This window comes from Sturnus vulgaris, chromosome 20, assembly GCF_052056855.1.
Source record: "Sturnus vulgaris isolate bStuVul1 chromosome 20, bStuVul1.hap1, whole genome shotgun sequence".
Classification (NCBI taxonomy): Eukaryota; Metazoa; Chordata; class Aves; order Passeriformes; family Sturnidae; genus Sturnus; species Sturnus vulgaris.
The window spans coordinates 7,417,908-7,428,850 of NC_142262.1; the positions used below are offsets into that span (position 1 = coordinate 7,417,908).

A 10,943-nucleotide genomic window follows, 5' to 3' on the forward strand; every position below is an offset into this window, starting at 1 on the left:
CCTCCGGTGTCACCACCTTTCTCTTCACCCCCAGTGCCCCCCTGGAGCACAGCCCCTGTCACTGCCAGACCCTTCAGTGGTAAGTAAGGGTGACAGGGTTATTGGGAAACGAGTCCACACTTCCAAACTGATTCTCTTTGCTGCTCTTTTCCTTCCTAAGCTGGTCTGAGCATGGGGTTGCTCAGGAAAGCCAGTCAGTTAATATATTCATATCATCTCACATTTGGTGCCAGGACATGAAGTAAACACCGTCAGGGACTTCGCTCTGGTTCAAAGACGAGCCCTGATTTTTATTCTGATCACATTATCCGTGCTCCTTGTACAGCTTCATTGATTCATATCTTAAAAAGAAAAGCCTTCAAAACCCATTGTCTGCCCTGTCATTCCAGCCCTGCTCTCAAGGGCCAGGGCAAGAAGCATTAACTAATCTGCTCACATTACCTTGCCTTTGAACCAAGCACCTCTCAGCATCACTCAAGAGTGTTTAGAGGTGATATGTTCCCACATGAGGGGCGAGTTTTGGCTGCCAAGGCCACCCAATGACCTCAGTGCCAAAGTCAATCAATTCCAGAAGAGGTGTTTTGCATTACAGAGGTCACCCAAGTGAGTGCAGAAGCCAGCACTCACTCAGGTGCTGACTGATACTCAGCCATTGCTCCCTACACCAGGAGGGCTGCCTTGCACACTCGGGGCTCACAGTTTGATGGTGCCCTGTTTGCTTGGAGAGAGCTGTGTGGTTATAAACAAGTAGAAGGAGAAAACTCGGGGCCTCAGGCAGCATCTGGGGTGCAAGAATGGGGACTTTGCTGGTGTCAGCCTGGCTGGGTCTCGGCGAGGGGAGAAGAGTTCACAAGCAGCAATGTCCTCCCAGGGATTACGAAAGCCAGGCTGCTGATTGCCAGGGAAAAGAAGGTCCTTCAGCCCCTCGGGCTTCAGCTCAGCCAGAAGCCGCAGCTTATTTGGCTCCAGTGACTTCCCAGCATACCGGCCCATGCTCCTGGGGGCTCAGTGTGCTCCAGGGCTGCTGGCTGGGTCAGGGGCTTGGCCACCCCAGTGCTCCCCAGTGCCTTGCATAAGGCAGCTCCGCACCCTGTGTCCGGCCTGACTTACACTCAGGAAGGAATTATTCACTCTTGTCTCCATCTGGCTGCAGGACACACTTGGGATGTTTCTTCCACCACTCCCACAAAGGTTTCCCATCCTGCTGGTGCCAGTAATGAGGCCAGGTCCATCCCCTTTGCTCCCAGTTGACTTCCAAGTTCAGGAATGGGGACTGTTTACTGGATAGCCTTAGAAGAATTCGGTTTTACTGACATTTCAAGTGCTGCTTGAGACTTGTTTTCAGGGCTTCAAGTACTTTGAGAGGACATGTCCACCAGGAGAGAATTAACCACAGCTGCTCCAGGCCCCTGCCATGGCTGGACTTATGGGGTATCTCTGGCCCTGGCTGGATGGGGTTGGAAAGCCAGGCTTCTTGGAAAGCTCAGTTCTGCTTTCTTTCAGACAAAACCACTTAATGAACCCAGACTCATCTAGGTTGCTTGCATTTGGTTCTGGTTTCAAAATCCTTTTGCAGAAGGAAGCTGTTTTCTGTCTGAGTTATGGGAATGCCCAGATTAGGGTTTTTCTCAGCTGTCCTGCTGAGGCCAATGTCCATCCCATGTCAGGCCCTGTCTCATGCCCAGAGGACAAAATGGAGCTGGGCATGGGGAGAACCCTCAGGGTTGTGTAAACAGCCCCAAAAGGAGACACATTCCAACTTTGATGAGCACCAGTGTTAGACTCCTTGGATCAGAGCCCATTGCCATGGTGTCCACATGGGACAGGCAGTGCTGGGGGTGAGGGAAGAGAGCATTCACTGGAGGAGCCTCATGGCAAAACCCCACAGCTAGAGTCTGCAGCTCCCTGCCTGCTCCAGGGCTCTTCTCCAGGTCAGCACCATCACCACCATCAAACCCACCCACACATCTGCATGGCACACACAGCTGTCTTCCCCCTGCCCCTCCTGCACAGATGCTTCCCAGTTGTTCTCTTTAACCTAAACCCACAGAGTCACTCCAGAACATGTTCTGCTTTGTAAAGGGCTGAGCTGGGACAGGATGTGTGAAGGCGATTCACTGCCCATGGAGCTTAGGGTGGAGGGAAAGGCTTCCCTGGCAGGAAAATGGGCAAGAAGATCTGGGGGAGAGCACAGGGCCAGAGCAGCTCTGTGAAGAAAGGGGTGTGTGCTGCTGAGCCATGGGAGAGCAGGGAGGAGGAGGCAAACCGAGCCCGGATGAGGGAAGGATGCAGACAAGGTCTTGGGATCAGCTGGCTGAGACGAGCCCATGGGGAATTACAGGCAGGTCTGAGCCTGTCAGATTAGTGGAGCCAGGAACGGGGGGAGCAGGCTGAGGCAGGTGTGCCAGGAGGAGAGATGGAGGAGCTGGAGGGAAAGAGAGGAGTAGGGGAAGGTGGGCACAGAGGAGAGGGAGGCACATGGGAAAGGGGGGAGAAGAGGGGAGTACCCAGCCCTGGTGGTGTGGGGCTGGTGGGCGCAGGAACACATGGGAGGGCCATGAGGTGGGAACTGGCCTGGTCCATGACACGTCACCCCCAGCACCCACCTGGCCAAGGTGCAGGGCTGGGGCCTGCCAGGGCAGGAGCACCACACACCAAAACCAATTAAATGCTCAAGGGGTCACTGAGCAGCTCTGGAGCTCCCTCCCATCCAGAGGTCAGAGGAGAGCGTCCTCATTTGCTGCTTCTTATATACATCTGATCCTGCTTTAATTCCTCCTAAGACCTTCCCTGAGAGCTTTCAGGTGGCTGCTGAGGAGATGTGCCCATGAGCTGGGGTGACAGGCCAGCCAGGCACGGGTGACAGCTGGGCCGAGCAGTGCCTCCAGAGGGATGTGAAGGGCTGTGGGCACTGGAGGTGATGGAGGAAGCGCCATGTGCACCACCATCCTGATCCTGGGTCCACTGGTCCTCCTGCTGCGGCGCCGCTTCTGCAACAAAGTCGAACCGTACGTCCTCTCCTGTCCCCTCGGGGCTCTGGGGCTGGGGATGGCAGGGTGAGGGGAGGCCCTGGGGTGGAGGATCTCACTCCTCAACCTATGCATGTTCATGGAGGTGTTTGGGTTCCTTCTGGTTTCGGTTCTCTGGAGGACACAGGAGACATTCGCTCGAGCTGGGTAGAGAGGAGCCTTCTGTGATGTGCTGTCACCTCCTCTCCGATGCACCAGTGCCGGTAAGGAGGAAATGAAGGACTGGTCCTCCTGTTTGTCTGGTGCAAAGGGCCAGGGATGAACCACTGGGATGCTTTTATAAGCACTGATCAAAGTGTTTCCCAAATGGAGCAGTCCCGCAGCCTGGCTGCCTGACTGTCTTCATGCCTCGGCTTGGGAGGAGATTGAGCAGTGATTTCAGCTGTGGGGACATCACCAGGCTGACACTGATACTCAACGGGTGTTAAACAGCCCTGGGGAGGTCCTGCTCCATCCTTATCGCTCCAGGAGGTTGGATGAGTGTCTGGCCGTGTGGAATGCTTTAGAGCATCAGCTAAACGTTGGCTCTGCAAAGAGCCAGCAGCCACCACCCGCACCCTGTTGCGCTGCGCTCCGTGTTCACACACACGCTCACACTCATCCTGGCTCCAAGGCGAAGGCAGGGAGCAGATGGGAAGGGACTTGCTGCAGTCCCACACCGAGGTAATGACAAAGCTGCGACAGGAGGGCAGGGTCACCTCCTGCTCGGTGCATCCCCGCTGCGCCATGGGCACGGTGCCGGCGGCTGCGGCTTCCACTACCTGCGGCTCCCCATGTCTTTTGGGAGGGAGTCTCGTTCCTGCTCAGCACCGAGCTGAGCTTGGCTTCAGCTCGGTGGCAGCGGGGCCGCGCTCACGGCGAGCCCGAGCATCGCTGTGCAGCCGCCTGCTCCAACAGCAGGCTCAGCTCAGGAGGTTTCCGCTGGAGACGCACAAATCTATTTACCAGTGGAGACTGGAGACATCTGAAAGTGGGGAGGTCAAATTGGCACTTAATGAGCTGATTAAGTCATGGGAGGGAGAAACAAGACTCAAAGCAGGGAAGGCATCTCCTGGCCTCTGTGCCCCTGGCTGTCCTGTGTTACCTGCAGCACCGGCTGAATTAAACACTCATTAAGTGTTTGAGCAAATGAGCTGCAGAGGTGGGGGTTTCTGGGAAAAGGCTACAGGGGCGACTGGCAAGGCTGGCAGACTGCAGGTCCATCCCTTGAGAAGCTGCAGGGGGAATGGGCAGGTACGTAGCTGGGGGACAAGTCACCTGGAATGATGGCACCGTAGCTGGCAGTGTGCAGACAGCCCAGTGCTTCAGCCCTGGACAGGCAGATCCAGCTGCAGCACAAGCCCTGCCCAGGGGAGCAGTGTGCAGGGTCAGCTCCTTAGCAGCAAACAGTGAATAAAGCACAAATCTGTGCACAGGGTGATAGGAAGGAGCCTGGAGCTCTAAAAGCTGGGCCTGGGACAAGCATGGTGCTGCCCTGGCTACTTCCACTTGACACTCCTTCCACCACATTTAAACTGGGGGCCTGTAGCCTGGTCAGTCCTTTCACCCAACTGGCTTCATCATCACCACCACTACCATCATCATCAGCAGCAGCAGTACAGAAGAAAAGGAGAATGTGGCTGGTGCCAGCACCAGCAGGAAAAAGCTGGGATGAGCACAAGGGCTCCCATCATGGCATGGACTTGGGAGCATGAGGGAGATTCAGAGCTGGATGGCCAGGAAAAATTTCCTTCAAGTCCTGCTGCAGTCTTCAGACAGGCACCTGGTCTGGTTGCAGCCCATAGAAAAGCTGTACACTCCTAGATTAGTTCTTTTGCTAATAAAAAGTTTACTCTCACAATTAAAGACCAGTGGCTTTTAACAACTTTTCTACTTGATCTATTTTGGACATTCATCTACTCACCTTGCTTGGTGTTAGCATAAATCAGAGCTGTTCCACTGACAGCTTTACACCAAGAGAGATTCTGTTTCCAGACTTTCATGTCCTGGAAAAGAAAAGCAGCAGAAGCAAGAGAAAAATGTGCTGCTGGGGAGAAGTGGTGCAGGAGACCAAGGCACAGTGGATCTTGTGAAGGGCAGGCAGCATCCTCAAGACCAGGAACAGACCCAGGCACCAGAGCCCCACTGCTGTATTGATCCAACTGGATTTTGGCCAACTAGACAACCAGGCTTAGGCTGCTCAGGCACCAGGACCCCAAACAGCAACAAAGACCAGGATTTTCCATATGTGCACTGCTCTGGATGACTGCTGGATTAAAGACATCCCTGAGAAATAGCACATGTAAAGAAAAAGTCAGGAGCCCACATGTTCCATGGGATAAACCTGGCTCGGTGAAGGATCAACCCTCTGCCTCTGACGTCCTCGTGTGCAAAGGACACAAATGAACAGCACAGGCAAGATCAGATTATGTGAAATCCCCTGCTCACTTGACCTCCTTCACGTCCCTGTCTTCTATTTATATGCCCTGGGGCTGCCAGGAATGGCACAGGTTCTTCTTGGCCCACCCTCTCAGAGCTGGGGGGCTCAGCCATGGGATTAGCCATGGGAGCTGGCTGCCACCATCTCAAACAGAGAGGTTTGAAGGGAGTTCTCCCAGCATCCCAGCTGTGGGATCTGTTATCCCCACCCCTTCCCGGAGTTGAAAAGCAAACTGGAACACTATCCTGAACTAACCTGCTGTCAAGAGACAGGAAGGTCAAGAGGGACTCCTTGGGCTCCAGTGCTTAGATTTTCTCAACAAGCAGTGATTTATTCTTTGTTTTGTGTGATATTTAACGAGTAGGTCCTGGCTAGGGGCCAGGGCTGGCTATGGATGTCTGCTCTGTTTGCCTTTCTCATGTTCTTCCCCTCCAGTCTCTTCCTGGCAGGAGCTGCTCACTGTCTGCTCCTGGGTTTGGGGAGGCAGAGATGCTGATGGCATGGAACACAGGGTTTGGTCTTGGTGCTGGTCCAGCACGGGGGATGCAGGGGACCGAGCACCCGAGGGAGTACAGGAGCACCCAGGGGGGCACAGGTCACACAGAGGACCCAGCTGGAAAGAGCCTGTCTGTGAGATGTCCTCCATGGAGAGCTCCTGGAGAGGTCTCAGGCTTGGTGAGGCAGTGCTGGACTATGACAAAGCAAAGGAGGTGCTTTGGGAAGTGAGAAGTGGGTTTGCTTTATTGTTGTTTTTTGAGTCCCCTCCCAAAAGGCTGGACATGAATCCCCTGGGCCCCAGAGGGTTGTTTTCCTGGGACTGGGAGCCAGGGCCATGGAGAGAGGGAGTGTTTCGTGCCTGTGCTGATTTCCCCCCAGAACACTCTTGTTGTACCCCACGCTGTGCTGCAAGGCAAGAACAGACCCTCTGCACTTCAGGCAGGGGAAAGCAGAGCCAGTAGCCTGGCATCATCTAGATTAACCTTCCAGCTTATTTCCTTCTGGGAAGCAGGACATGACCTCCTCATTTCCACTGGCCAGGCACGGCTGGCAGCCAGCAGCGGTGGCACACGGCTCTGCTTCTCCAGGCTGGAGCAATCAGAGCGCTGCAGGCAGGCACAGACAAGTGTCAGCCGAATTTCTGTACACTTTCAATACGTTAGCAAGGCCACAAACACAGCCCCAAAGTGCTGCAGGCACAGGCGAGCTGATAAATAACTCCCAAACCTACCAGCAAGGGAACACCCCTCTTCTTTCCACAGGAGATAGGGCTCAGCATTGCTTTCCCCCATATCTGCACAGCAGCTGAGCAGATCCACTCTCTCCCTGGCTGTTTTCAATCCAGTACCAGAAGGGTCAATTCTGTGCCACTTCTGCGGAGTCATTATCCTGTTGGTTATATAAATGTCTGGGCATGCACAAAAGGCAGTGCTGATACAGTGGCTCTGACACCAACTCTCTCCAACACCTGCTTTTCAGCTGGGGAGAGAGCTGAGCACAAGAACATCTCGAGAGCTGTCACACAGAAGGCTGCTGTCTTTCAGGCTGAATGGAGGTCTAAATAGCTCTCACTTCTGCTTTAGAATCTCATTTCTAAATGCAATTAATACTGGCACATGCATAATGAGAGACTGACGAGTGAATACAGACTCTGGCAATAAAGAAGCCAGCCCCAAGTGCTATGTAAATATTACAAATCCTCCCAGGGAGCTGACCTGGGGAAGACAGCTCTCTGATGATTAAACCCCAGTGACAATACGACTGCATTCCTACATCTGTCACAATACTACCTGCTGATACATAATGAGCCACGCTAAAAGAACTTGCTCTTGCTGCTCTTCAGTGCAGATAAAATGTCTATTTGTAGAATGTAATTAATCTCTTCTTCAAAATCAGGAACCTTAGTGTCCTTGGTAACAACATGCCAGTGACTCAGAGAGAGTCTCTGGCTTTTCCTTCTGATTTTGGAGCAAGTTACTGAAAGTCACCCCAAATTCTAGCACTGCAAAGGAGCACAAGTGCAAAAGCCAATGATATCAAGAGGTAGGGATAGGTTTTACCCACCTTGCTGGTCTCTGCAGGGCAGCTTGAGGAGGTCCCATTTCAGCCATGTTCCCTATGATGAGACAAGCTCTGTCCCAAGATCCAGTCCCCAACCCATTGAGAACAAATTCCCTTGTACCATGGGGAATAACTGGGCAGAGAAAAAACTGTCCAAAGAGCGGGGGCACAATCACAGGATGAAGCTGCTCCCTCTTTTGCCTGGTTTCCCCAGCAGTAAGTGCTGTGTACTCTGTGTGTGTGTGTCCATGCCTGCTCCCCCAGATGGCTCTCAAGCCTGCTGGCTTATTTCAGCCAAGTTTGGCAGGGGATGGAAGTTCAAAGACATCCAGCCCCTACCAGGTAGCAAACATGCAAAGCCATGAGCACCAATGTGGCAGAGGGATGCAGGGAAGTGCTGCTGGCAGATCCCCTGGTCCCTCTGAGGGTTGTGCTTGGGCATAGCCTGCTCCTCCTGCCCTTCCCAGGCTGGCTGAGATTTGTGCTGAAAAGACAAAGTTGCAGCAAAGTAGCCGGGGGCCATATCTGCTTTCTATGAATTTCAGTGGATAGAACCAGTGCTGGATGTTGCTCACTGACCCAGTTCCAAATCCCAGGGGAAGCATGGGCCGTGATACGGGGACAGCTGCTTGGAGAGTGGGTGATGGAAGACTTGCATGATTTATTTATTTCCTGGGAAATAAAAAGGAAGAAGAAAAGAATTGTTGGATAAAATCAGCATATTCCAGGCTAAACTGTGCTGCAGCAATTCCTTGTGGGACTGGAGCTGAGCTGCTTGGTCCCCTGTAAGGGAGATTCGTTCCTGCTGCTGCACAATGCTCTGCAGAGCTGGGGGGATGTGGGGAAAAGAAGGGTTTGCTGTTACTGAGGGCTCTGCTCTTCAGTGCAAAAATGCCCTTTTACTGGAGCAAGTTATCACTTCCCTTTAGACAGGGGCTGCAATCAGCACCACTGCCCACAGCTCACCCCATCTCCTCTGTCCCCAGGTACTCCGAGGGAGAGGAAGAGATCAGGAGAGAGGCTGGCTCTGACCCTCACACCACGTAACAGCACTTTGGAGAAAAGACGAGGTGGGATGCACCAGTTATCTGGGATGATGCAGCTCTGAGGAAACTGGGGGAAGAACGTGCAAAAAACCTGGTCTTCACCTTCAAGTTTTTCAATGGTGATTTTTTTGTGTTTCACCCGGGATTTTATTGGTATTCCTGCCTATTGGTGAGGCTGTGAAGTCTCAAGAAAAGTTCTTGCTCTGGAGAAAGGAAGTTAAAGCTGGAATGGCTGGATTGGAAGGGAAAACCCCATTTTTTCCATTACTTTCAGTAGCATTTCAGTTCCCAGGGGAGGGCATGGCCAGCTGTTTCTCTGTGGCCTCCCACCTGCTGCCTGGATGCCAGGAGCATCTCGTAGGGACAGAAAGGCAGCAGAGCCAGTGGTGATCCAGCTGGGATGGGGTGCAAGGGGTGGGTGCAGGTTGCCCAGAGAGCATGTGGATGCCCACACCCCTGAAAGTGTTGATGGATGGGTTGGATGGTGCTTTGAGGAACCTGGTCTAGTAGAAGAGGGTTGGAACAAGATGGTCTTTGAGGTCCCTTCCAGCCTCAACCATACTGTGATTCTATGTGGGATTTGGGACTTTGTGTCCTGCTCAGTGACCCCAGGGAGTGAGGACTGGCTCTGGGGTGTTCCTGTGCAGCTCCCAGCAAAGGTTGGGTCACTCACACACCGCAGCCTTGGCTCTGGGAGGGAATATTTGGCATCAAGGGTAAGGGGACACTGGGTTGGACTATGGGGAGAAACTGGGGTCATAGCTGTCTTTCCTAATCCCCCCTGGGCACTGCTGAATGCCCACGGCAGGTCAGGGACTCACCATGCCCTGCGTTTCCTTTGGCAGATCCCCCAAGGCTTCTAACCTCCTCTGTCCCAGCTTTCAACAAACAATTAACCACAATTCACCAATTAACCACGACTCCTTCTCGTCCTGCAGCTCCCCTGCGCTCTGCAGCCGGCACTGAGCACATCCCAGCCTTGGCACCTGCTGAAACCCTCGGCAAAACAACCCATGACAGCAACAAACCCACAGCACCCAGCTGCCCTCCCACAGCTCAGAGAGGACCAGGCTCTGGGCTAAACACTGGGGCAGGAAGGAAATTTGCCTGTGTGAGGCTGAGCCCTGGGTCGTGGCCAGCAGCCCCAGCTGCAGGCACAGAGGGATCGGGGGTCCTGCTCCCAGCCATGGGGTTCTCACGTGCTCCACAGCTTTCCCATGGATGTAAATCCATTAATAAAAGATCAGTTTGCAGACACAGCTCGCTGTAGATGACAGCACTAGAGGCACATTGGCTTCTCCTAAGCACCAGTCTCGTGCTGGGTTTGTTTGGTCCATTTGTGGCAGGGGAAGAGTTGCTTTCAGCATTCAGAGATGACTTGTGTCTGGGAGAAGTAGTGGGGTGAGATATATTTTTGGCTCTATTTAGCCACAAAAATTTGGGTTTAGAATAAAGAGAAATATTCCTGTTTGCTGCCAAACTGAGGCAGACGATTTCTTGTGCAAGCCTTCGTTTGTTTGAGGACTCGGTGTCCTGTTGTAAAAATAAATGCTCTGATGGGAAATGTCTATCAGAGTGTGCTGGTCAGTCATTGGGAGGGGTGGGCTCGCAAACATCAGCTCCAACCCAACTGCAAAAGCAGCTCCCAAAGCTTTTGCAAATAGATATTAGACAGAAGGAGACAAATCTTTGGTTTTTTGGTGAATGAAGCAGTAACAAGCTGAATCTTTTCCATGGGCAAAGTTGTGCTGGCCTCACCATGGCTGGCATGAATTTTCCGTGCCAAATATACCCAGTTTGCACCCAAACCAGGCTGTTTGCTCCTTCTGAGAGCCACAGGAATGGGGGAAGGAGAGAGGCTGATGGTGGGGAAGAAACCTGGGATGTGTCTCCTGCCCAGGATGTTCCTGGCTGATGTCAGCACCCTCTCCCCATCCTGTGGTTGTAGAGTCACCTCCCTGCCTCATAGGTAAGGCCAGACATAGGAGAAGAGCTCCCAGCAGCTTGGTTCTCCATACCAAGAATTTCACAAATGTCTGTAGAGTTTTCCTAATAGATTTTTTTCCCCTGTAAGTTTTTAAATTAAGCTTCTTCAACGCATGTTGAGCATTTTTCTTTTCTTCTTTTTGGCAAAAGACGTATTATGATCAGGAGGAATAAAACTGGTTTTACCTGGAGCTACCTTCATTTTATAGCAGATTAAAAGCAAGATACAGAGTCAATAATGCCAGGAAGGGGGGGGTCAGGGGATGAATATAATGCTGTGCTGAAGGCAGCACAGAAAAGATTGGAATCTGAAAAGACAAAGGCTTACCAAGATTGAGCCTCAAAAGCAGATTCAGCTTCTCTGATGATATGAATCACCTGGATTCCCCTGACATACTGGTATTG

General features: G+C 52.6%; 1 long non-coding RNA gene across 1 annotated transcript; it reads left to right on the forward strand.

The window, feature by feature from the left end:
* Positions 1-2,901: 2,901 nt before the first annotated feature.
* On the forward strand, positions 2,902-9,516 carry LOC106861016 (uncharacterized). Its single transcript, XR_015807757.1, has 3 exons — positions 2,902-3,008; positions 8,493-8,671; positions 9,491-9,516. It is a non-coding gene; the product is annotated as an uncharacterized LOC106861016 (long non-coding RNA).
* Positions 9,517-10,943: the final 1,427 nt, after the last annotated feature.